Below are 10,554 nucleotides of genomic sequence, written 5' to 3' on the forward strand. Positions count from 1 at the left end.
GAGAAGTGAAACATAATGTTGCTTTGCACTGAGCATGTTGAAAGCATTTCACAATGCATTAGAAGAACAAAAAATATTCCACATTCAGTTATACCAACTCAAACCATTCTGTGATGGTACAGTTCTATGATCTGAGTTCTCTATCAATCTGGAGCAGTCTGCATATCACCTTCAAGTTTGGGAGGAAACATTTTCTACTCTACCTGCCAGCTATGGCCCCTGTTCCTTTCATTAAACCAGATAAATGCTCCACTCAAGAGTTTGCTATCTTCTCCATTCTTGCTCCCAACTAACTGAAAGCTGGTGAATGATCTCCTTATTTTTAGGAAGAGCAAGAGGAAGGACCCCAGAAAATACAGGCCTGTTAGTCTCACTTCAGTGCCTGGTAAAATTATGGAGGAGGTATTGAAAAACACCTGAAAGGTGATGCAGTCATTGGTCCCAACCAGCGCAGCATCCTGAGAAAGTCCTGCTTATCAAACCTGATTTCCTTTCATGCCAAGGTAGCCACTCACTGATGAAGGGAAGCCAGCTGATGTAAGCTTTTCGATTTCAGCACTGTCTGTCATAAGACCCTTCCAGAAAAAATCTCCAGATCACAGCTGCATAAACACATCCTGTGATGGGGCAGCAACTGGCTCACAGGTTGGGCGCGTTGGGCGCAAAGGGATACAGAGAATGGGGTGACATCAGACTGGAGATGTCACTAGTGGGGTTCTGCAGGGCTTCATTCTCAGCCCAGTTCTCTGCAACATCTTCATAAATGGGATACTGAGCCTGTTTGCAGATGATACAACTCTGGGAGGAGCTGCTGACTCCCTCAAAGAGATGAAGGCCTTTGCAGAGAGGCCTCAACAAATCACTAGACTGGGCAATGACCAACCAGGGAATTTCAACAAGGGACAGTGCCAGATTCTGCTCCTGGGATGGGGCAACCCTGGATGTAGATACAGACTGGGGATTGAGATGCTGGAAAGCAATGCCATGGAAAGGGACCTGGGGGGTCCTGTTTGATGGCAATTTGAACATGAGCCAGCAGTGCCCTGGCAGCCAGGAGGGCCAAGTGTGTCCTAGGGGGCATCAGGAACAGCATCACCAGCCAGGCAAGGGAGGGATTGTCCTGCTCTGCTCTGCACTGGGGCAGCCTCACCTCGAGTGCTGGGGGCAGTTTTGGGTGCCACAATATAAGAAAGACATTAAACTACTAGAGAGCACCCAAAGGAGGGCAACAAAGATGGTGAAAGGCCTTGAGGAGAAGCTGTATGGGGAGCATCTAAGGTCACTTGGTCTGTTCAGCACGGAGAAGAGTATACTGAGGAGAGACCTCATTGCAATCTAGAGCTTCCTCCTGAGGGAAAAAGGAGGGGCAGACACTGACCTCTGCCCTGTGGTGAGCAGTGACAGGAGATGAATGGCCTGAAGTTGTGTCAGGGGGATGTTAGGTTGGATTTTAGAAAAAGGTTCTTCTCTCGGTGTGTGGCTGGGCACTGGAACAGGCTCTCCAGGGAAGTGATCAGAGCACCAACCCTGACAGAGTTCAAGAAGTATTTGGACTCTTGAACACCTGGTGAGACTCTTAGGGATGGTGCTGTGCAGGGCCAAGAGCAGGACTCAATGATCCTTGTTGGTCTTTTCCACCTCAGCATATTAATCTGTGATCCTGTGATCCTGTGATCCTGTGATTCTGTGATTCTGTGTGTACTGAGCTCTCTACATGGTGGCAGTGCTGGTTAGACTTGTGAGGGTCAAGTGAGTAGATTTTATGGCAAGATAGAAGCAATAAATTTCAATAATGAAACACAAAGAATTATTTTTTCAGCCAGCAGTGTACATGCAGTAATAACACTGTGTGTGATAATTAATGAAAGACTTTTCTGCAGCTATTTAGAAGGGTACTATAGATTCAATCTTGAAAGAGCTGATGGATGGCCATTGGAATACATAAGGAAGAAATTATTTGTTTAATCATTGAACACAATAAATTAGGATTGCACATTATTTTGATTCCATGGGAAACATGGTTCATTGCATTTATATTTTCAAAACTATGCTTCAAAATGGCCAACTCTGTAGAGAACAGAACTTTTTGCTGCCAAACAAGGACATACATTCAAATCCCAGGTTTGCCAGGATTTAGATAATACTATTTGATATAGAAATGAATAATACTGGTTTATATCACAGAAATATAATGAGCTCACAAAGGTAAGATTGATTGTTTTGCTGAAAGTGTGGCAAGTCCTTCCAGAGATCTCCATACAACATAAGCCTACACTCTGTATAAAGACAGAAATTACACAAATTGAAATGCAAAGAGGTTTCATCTTTCCATTTTATCTCATCAGCAACTTAGTTACTCAATATCAGCACCTCTAACCTGGAACACTCAGCACATACTTGTGCTCCCCTATTGTAAGAAAACACAGCAATTTGGTTCATTGTAGTAGAGCACATCAGGGAATAAATGGACTTGGAATTCTTGAGCCTCTACCAACTGAGCTAGTTAAGGATATCATATTCATTTCTTTGAAAATAAAGTCTGCATGATTTAGTGACCTTAATACACACTGAAGATTTCATACATTCCATCTTGATTCTAGATTCCATAAAGGTGTACTTGAAAGCAGAATATCAAACTCGCCAAACAGAAACTTTCTCTTTTGATTGTTATTATAAGGCTGATTCTAAATAAATTTCTTACCAAATTGCTTAAGGAATATCTTGATATAGTGCAAGATGCAGCATAGTATGACTGTACTTATCTACTTACTCAGAACCCAGAATCTCAAGGAGATAATTAAACTGAATTAAGTACTAAAGATTCCTCTACACAACAAGTAAATACAAAGTAGCTCTTCAGTAAGTCACTATTTGATATGGATACAAAAATTAATCTTAGGGAAGCAAACTCTGTCAGCTGCCATTCCATTATGATCAGGAACTTGGGTGACTTTTAACAGTAATAAAATTGTCCTACTGAGATACCTGCCCCTTTTCCCAACAAAAAAATTTAGAAATCAAGTGCTTTCTAAAGCACAGTCAGAACTTAGTTCTGGGGAAAAAAAAAATGCAAGGGAAGGATGGAAATTGCAATGCTACCACCACTCTGAAAGATTGGCCAAAAACTTACCATCCCACATTCTTGGGACATCTCCCTGGTCAGAGTGACCCCGAGAAATGTTAAAAAGTCTCTTTTCCCAGCCTGGTGCTTGAAGAAGGAGTCAGAGCTCTTCAGTTCTCGGTCTCAAGGTTGTTTATTGTTCCTTATCTATGAAATATTTTCTTCTGTCCAGCTGAAGTCCATTCAGCACAACAGTCCAGGCACTCTGCCTGCCCCCGGAGTGGTGTTATGTCTTTATACTAAAAATTATGTATACAATGTTTACAATGTTTACAATTACTTTCCAATACCTATCACCTATGTTAGACAGTGAGCTTCTACTCTAAACCAATCTAAAAGTGCCAACATTACAGCAGAAGATGGAGGCCAAGAAGAAGAAGGAGAAAGGCAGGACACACCCAGATCTCTCCATCTTGCCTCCTGAACCCACATTCTAGAAAACCCCAAAATCTGCTTTTTCACCCCATCATAAATTCACTGTCATTCTACTTAACTGTTGTGGCTTGCAGATCTTCATCTAAAGTTGGTAACTTGCTCCCCGGGTCATAATGAAAACCACAGGCACTGTGGGCTCTGTGCCAGGGTCTCTGAGCCCCCTGGCAGGGGTCTTGGCCATCCTGGACAGCCAGAGGGATGTCCTGGGTTCCAACACCATGCATTATCACTGTCCTAGCAATTGGATAGAAATTTCTTGATCCTTTTACCTTGTCTCTGTCTTTATTTTAATATTTGCTACTTTAACTAGTATATAGCAACTTTTATTCCATCATGTTGTGGTAAGATTTTCTGTTCACGTGTATTTCTGTTTAGTGGTTTCTGCAGTACAGCAAATTTTTCTGGGTTTCTTCTCCTGCCCTCTTTTTTCCAAGTAGCAGGCAATATGACATCAAAGCCACACTGAAATCATTGAAAACTTGTCACAGATTACAATAAGTAAAAGAATTTCAGGATAGAGTTTATAACTATAAATTGTTCCAGCTATCTAAGCTTCTCTGATCCGTAGAGGAAAATTCACAAAAAGACACATTTAGGCAAGTCAATTTCCTTTACCTATTGAGACATGTAAGTGAAATTATCTTGATTAGTTACTGGCCTTCTATAAACTAAGACAGCCTGGCTTCGCCTGCTTCTAGAACTGAATTAAAATAGCTGGAACTTGATCACACATACTTCACATTTGAAAGCATGGATGTTTCTGGTGTGTGGTTAGGATTGCAATTAGAGTGTTTCTTGATTCATGCATATAAGCCTAAGCATAGGCAAGTGGGATAATGCACAGATGTAGTTCAGGTTTGTGTTTCTCTCTGTGCTGAGGGCTTCTCTGTGGTTGAAAAAAACAGATCAGGATGAGGCAGTAAAGAAAATTTCTTAATGAGACAGTCAATAGTAATGTTCCAGCCTGAAATATTTCTTTAATGACCACACTCAGGGTAATATAGTCTTTATGTTCAAATTTGGAAACTGAGACATGGGCTTCAGTCATATAACACCAAGGGAATGGGAATATGGAATCACATTCTAGCAATATATTTAACAAATGATGCTAAAGAAGAGTTAAAGTCTATTAAGCAAGCTTAAAAAGCAGAAAAAAGTAAATACAAACATAGATCTGATTTCTTTCCCCTTACATTTGTGTCTGATTTTGTCCTCTCTTAGCCTAAAAACATTTGATAAGCTGAATTTGTAAATAGAGGTGTCTATTAGAGGCATTAATTCATATCAGTTCATTAATGACAGGCTATGCCAAATTGAGCCTGTGTCAGTCTTTGCTGACTCTTGGCAATCTGATCTATCTGGACTTAGGTGAATATGATACTTATTCATATTAATACCTATTGCATGAGGTATTAATAGATAAACCATGAAAAATAGAAGCAATAAAAGCATTATGAAAGTCTGAAAACAGCTGTGGGTAGTGTTGAAAGATGAAGTATCGGCTAGAGAGAAGAAAAAGGAGCTACAATGGAGCCCTGTGAGGCTTGGTTTGGGGAGGTATTTCATTACAGATTTTGTCACCAAAAGTATCATACTTGTAGAGCTTCCTGATGACACATAACTGAAAAGCAACACCAGAGGGAGATCAAAACAGCATACAGGATAGATTGGTGGTCACTGGCAAGAGAGGGACATAAGAAACAAGAGTGGGGATAGGATAAAATCCCAGGTACATGTGTTTGTACATAATGACCAGTAAGGACTTTAGGTGTAAATTGGCACAGTCTCACAGTGTAAGATGAGAGGGGGTGAGCAATCATAAAGCGGCTACATGTTCTGAAATGTTATAATTGAAACAGGACACACAATGCAAAGGGCTTTTACCTCCCCCAGAGGCTGAGTCAATACCATTCCATAAGGTATGGATGGGATGAGAAGAGACATCAGGGGCAGTTGTGTCCGAAAGGAGGTTTGAATGCTTGAAAGTGCTGAATAGAAAGAATAAATAGATTTTATCCATTCTTCTGTAGAGCCTTTCTAATGCTCTAGACTGAGTCCTTTTACAATTAAGTGTTTTCTACCTAGAAAACAGATTTTTCTTTTGACAGCTGATAGAGTAGATCATGTTTTACAGCATGGAGGTAGATGATGACTACTGTTCTCATTAATGCTTGTAGGGTTTACTGAAGATAGCTATCTGCTTGTAGTGAAACAGTGCTGGGTCTCAAGAGGATTACAGGAAAAGGCAGGGGTAAAAAGTTAGAACTGGTAAGATCTTCTGCTTATCAGTTACTAGAAAGAAAGGGCAGAAAATCCAAACTATCTCTGATCAAAGTAAGGGCAGACAAACTCTGTCAGTGGCTCCTCTCTGGTCTTTCTTACTGATCTGTTAAAGGACACTCAAAGGGCTGATTTTGAGATGACATTAAATTTAGCACATCCCTAGTTATTTGGTGTAAGACCTTTGAAAAGGACAATTTTAACAAGAAGCAACCAAGTTTGATGCCGAGACATCTTAACCTTCTCAGTTGGATTTCTCCCCCAATATTGCTTTGAGAGCAGACAGTTTGATTTGTTTCCACAAGCCCAAGAATAAGGGATCATACTGTTTATTTAGTTTCATTAGCATGCAGTGTTAACTTGACACAGACACAGATCAGGACTAAGATCGTTGTAACATTTGTATGTTAACTCCAAATTAAAAAACACACTGAGATTGTACAAGAGGTAGTTGATTTAGAAGTCCGACTTATTAAGCTTAGATTCAACCAGTGATTGAATTAAAAATCCAAATTCACTCTCAAAAGGCAAAGGTTTAAGTAAGGAGTTTTTTATGCTTCCCGCTGCTGCCTTAGGGGCTGAAAAAGACTCCAGCTTCATTTCCATATGATGCAGTAGGAAGATCCTAAGCCAAACAAAAGGGCAATGCTTTCTCTTGCTCACCAGTGGTAATCATGATGATCATTCTCATGTGAGATCTGTATGGATCTCATAAATTCTCAACAGCACTGGGATTCTCAGCAGAGGCTAGGATGGCCTCTGTAGGTGTCATTCTATGTTTGTCCACTGACAGAGACAGGGAGTGCAGCCATTGTTTCACAAGGGCTCAATCACTTTGTGGCTGACACAGTGCTGGACAGTGCAGCTGCCCATATAGCCCAGAAATGGGACATCCCACTTTCCTTGCCCATCAGAGGGAGAGCAGGTGAGGGTTTTACAAACAATATTGTCCATCTGGGTCGACTCATAATCTGCTACTGTAGGTCTCATTTTTGATCTTGGTTTAGGAGTTTGGAGGGAATTGGAAAACAGAAGCTGAATAACATTGCTCTGCTTCTAGTATTGACAAGGACATTTCTTTGCCTGTTTGTGCTAAGCATCCACATCCAGCAACACAAAAAAAGCACTCAACACATATCCCATAGGAACATACCAAGAGGCTTGGAGAAAGATGCCTGTTGCCATCTGATTAGCAACACCATGTAGCACATCATAAACTTGGTTGTGGTTACTCTGTTTTGCATACAAAAGGTCACAAAGATGTTTTTTGTGTACAGGGCTGCTGTTCCTGCTCTGTGGCCATTCCACTCTGCTGAGAATCTCTGGTAGAAAGAATGGAAGGGTCACTGCTCTCACTGTCTTGGCATCCTCCCAATGAGTTTGCAGTACTGATGAAGCCAGAAAAACAGCACTCCTGGTTGAAGTGATTTACTTTTATTAGTTAAAAACTAATATAAAGTATGAAAGTAATGTGAAACCATCTTTACTTAATAAATTCCCAAAGGTATAACGAATTTTTAATTGTCTTAAAGTTGTAGCCTCGTTCAGTGCAGTCTCAGTTCCCCACACAAGATGGCAGCTCTTCTTTCCTCCTGCTCAGCTGCTCCTCGGTGAAAGCTGTCCCTCTCACACTGACACTGCAGGTGCTACTGCAATACACTAATAAACCAAACCAGAACCAGCCCTCAGAGTCTTACCATCATTCACTCCAAAAAGAGCATCTCACACAGAACAGCATGGCTTGTAAGGAGCAGCAGTGTTTCATTCAACACTCCATTTATCTAATAGCAGTAACTGGTTTGTATTTGTGCTGGTTTGACTGAGATAAAATTGATTTTCTTCATGGTAACTGGCATAGGGCTGCTATTTGGATTTGGGCATGATAACACAGAGATGGGTTTTTGCTGCTGAGCAGAGCTGACATAGAGCCAAGGCCCTTTTTGCTTTTGTCCAGCCATGCTGACAAAGTTGAGGGGTGCATGGGAAACTGGGAGGGGAAACAATCAGAACAGGTGACCCAAACTGACCAGAGGGATACTCCAGACCATGTGGTATCATGGGGGGCAAAAAGAAGGGAGGGATGTGGTGGGGTTTGTCTTCCTAAGTCACTGTTATGTGTGATGGAGCCCTGCTCTCCTGGGGAAGCTGAACACCTGCCTGCCTGTGGGAAGGAGTGAATAAATTCCTTGTTTTGCTTTGCTTTTGTGTGCAAATTTTGCTTTCCCAATTAACCTGTCTTTACTTCAATTCAAAGGTTTTCTAATTGTTACACTGCTGATTCTTTCTCCTGACCCTGTTGGTAGGGGAGTGAGTCAGTGGCTATGTGATACCTGGTTGCTTGCTTGGGGTTAAACCTCAACAATACTGCATGTTGCAGTTTTTGAGGTTTGAAACTGCAAACTAAAAGGGGAAAAAAAGCCAAAACCACTTCTTACAGTTCAGATTACAGGACATTCACTTGCAAAGAACAACATGAAACCCTATGCTCAAACTTTTAGACTGTGTCTCCTACTACCCTGGCTGCACTGTCATTTAGAGAAATGTAAAGTTATTTACATTTCACATTTTTTAGCTCACTAAATAAGTGCCTGTATTTCAGTCAAGGCAACAAAAAATTAGATCTTTCTGTAATTCCAGCTTGCTAGAAAATAAATACTAGATTCACCAGCATGATATCTATTTGACCCCAGCATTGCAGTGAGTATCCCTGTAAAGTCAGAAACTCTGAAGTAGCTATAACAATTAATGTTTCACAATGTCCTGTCATAAAAGATGCCAAATAGCCAGCACTGCTCTTTCATTTTGAAACATAAGATGAGTCAATTTACACTGTACATCTTCTGCTCAGCTGAAACTCTTGTCTCCTTGAGCAGTTTGTGGGATGCCTCATTCTGTGGTGAGCCAGCCCCCAGCTGGTATGAAGTGGATCTCTGCTCCATTGTCACCAGCTTGTCCCATTTTCAGAGGAGCCTAGAAGAAATACTGAAGCACCTAAGGATTATATTTACAGTGCTCCCAGGTGCAGAGGAGAGATATTCCTCGTATGCCATGGCATAATGTAGCCTTAGCCTGATAAATATTTGTTCTAAATATATAAATCTCCACTACAGTTCAGCAACCGGCAGCTCAGAGTCTCGAAGGCAGCAGCAGCAAGAAGAGAAGAGAGCTGGCCCCCTCTTCCCACGCAGATGTCCCCGAACATCCCGAGCTTCCCGCCAGCGGGAGGCCAGCAGGTGTCAGCAGGAGCCTGGGAATGGGACAGAAGCACACCGACCCCAGGAGCGCCAGAACCTCCACGCTGATAGAAATAAGAAAAGACTTGTTTACCGATTAATCAAAAAAAACCCAACCAACCAACCAAAAAAAACCACCCAACTCACAGCCAAACCCCAAAGCAAAACAAAACGTAAAACCCCACTTTTTAAGTGGGTAGAAGTCTCAAAAGAGTTACCGGTCCCTTCCCTCGGGCTGACTCCGGCGGAGCAGCGGCTGTCGGGGCCGGAGCCGGAGCCGGAGCCGGAGCCGGAGCCGGAGCCGGAGCCCGACCGAGCCGGAGCCGGAGCCGGACCGGAGCCGGAGCCCGACCGAGCCGGAGCCGGAGCCGGAGCCGGAGCCGGAGCCGGAGCCGGAGCCCGACCGGAGCCGGAGCCGGAGCCGGAGCCGGAGCCGGACCGGAGTCGGAGCCGGAGCCGGAGCCGGAGCCCGACCGGAGCCGGAGCCGGAGCGGAGCCGGAGCCGGAGCCGGAGCCGGAGCTGGAGCCGGAGCCGGGGGCTGGCACACCGCGCCCGGTCCCGCGCTGTCTCCGCCCGGAGCACGGCCCGTCCCGCAGCACAGCTCGCTGCCGGGAGCTCACCGGCGACCTGCGGGGCTTGGGCAGAGCGCAGCGGGTCTGGGGGCCGCCCGGAGCTGCCCGCTGCCGCCAGAGCCTGCCCCGCTGCCGGGCCCCGGCGGGGAAGGGGCAGCGGCGGCTGCGGGAGGGGCAGAGGGAGGCGCCGGCTGCGCCGCTCAACGCCGAAGCCGCTACGACTCCACTTTACCTCCCAGTGAATGCACCCCTGTATACCTCGTGGCAAATGTGACCTAATTAATTGAAAGTTACTTACTTTTCAATTAAGGTACAAATTAATTTACTTTCCATCTCTTGAAGAGTGCCTGGCAGCTGAAAAGCCTAAGGAAGATAGTTACCATAGAGAATTTACCATGGTAACTTGTCCTTTGACAGCTTGTTTGTATATCAAAGTCTTTATTTAAATATCTGCCTTCCTCAAAAAGCCCTGAAAAGTCTGGCTAGAGATACTCAGCAGTTACCACACTTGAGGGTTAATTGTCCATCTCCAGCCCTCTGCACAGGTCCTGCACTGCAGCCCTCGTTCCTGCAAACACCTGATGGATGGATCCCTTTTGTTCCAAACAAGAGAAAGATCCCATGGGGCCCTCAGCACCGTGGAGCACTGTTGCTATCCACCAGCAGCTGTGGTGGACCATCAGGGTATCAGACAGGCAAAAATGCATTGTGTTACTTCTAGCAATGTTTCTTTCAAAATAGGTGAGTCAGGCTCTTTGATAGAATCATAGAATGGCCTGGGTTGGAAGGGACATTAAAGATCATCTATTTCCAACTCCCCTGCCATAGGCAGGGAGCATTCACTAGACCAGGTTGCTCAGAGCCCCATCCTGCCTGGTCTTGAACACCTTCAGGGATGGTGATTCCACAGCT

General features: G+C 43.9%; 1 long non-coding RNA gene across 1 annotated transcript; it reads right to left on the reverse strand.

The window, feature by feature from the left end:
* Positions 1–6,149: 6,149 nt before the first annotated feature.
* Positions 6,150–10,010, reverse strand: LOC143695362 (uncharacterized). The gene is made up of 2 exons (XR_013184491.1): positions 9,941–10,010; positions 6,150–9,134 (listed from the first exon to the last, which is right to left on the reverse strand). It is a non-coding gene; the product is annotated as an uncharacterized LOC143695362 (long non-coding RNA).
* Positions 10,011–10,554: the final 544 nt, after the last annotated feature.

This window comes from Agelaius phoeniceus, chromosome 1, assembly GCF_051311805.1.
Source record: "Agelaius phoeniceus isolate bAgePho1 chromosome 1, bAgePho1.hap1, whole genome shotgun sequence".
In the NCBI taxonomy this organism is placed as follows: Eukaryota; Metazoa; Chordata; class Aves; order Passeriformes; family Icteridae; genus Agelaius; species Agelaius phoeniceus.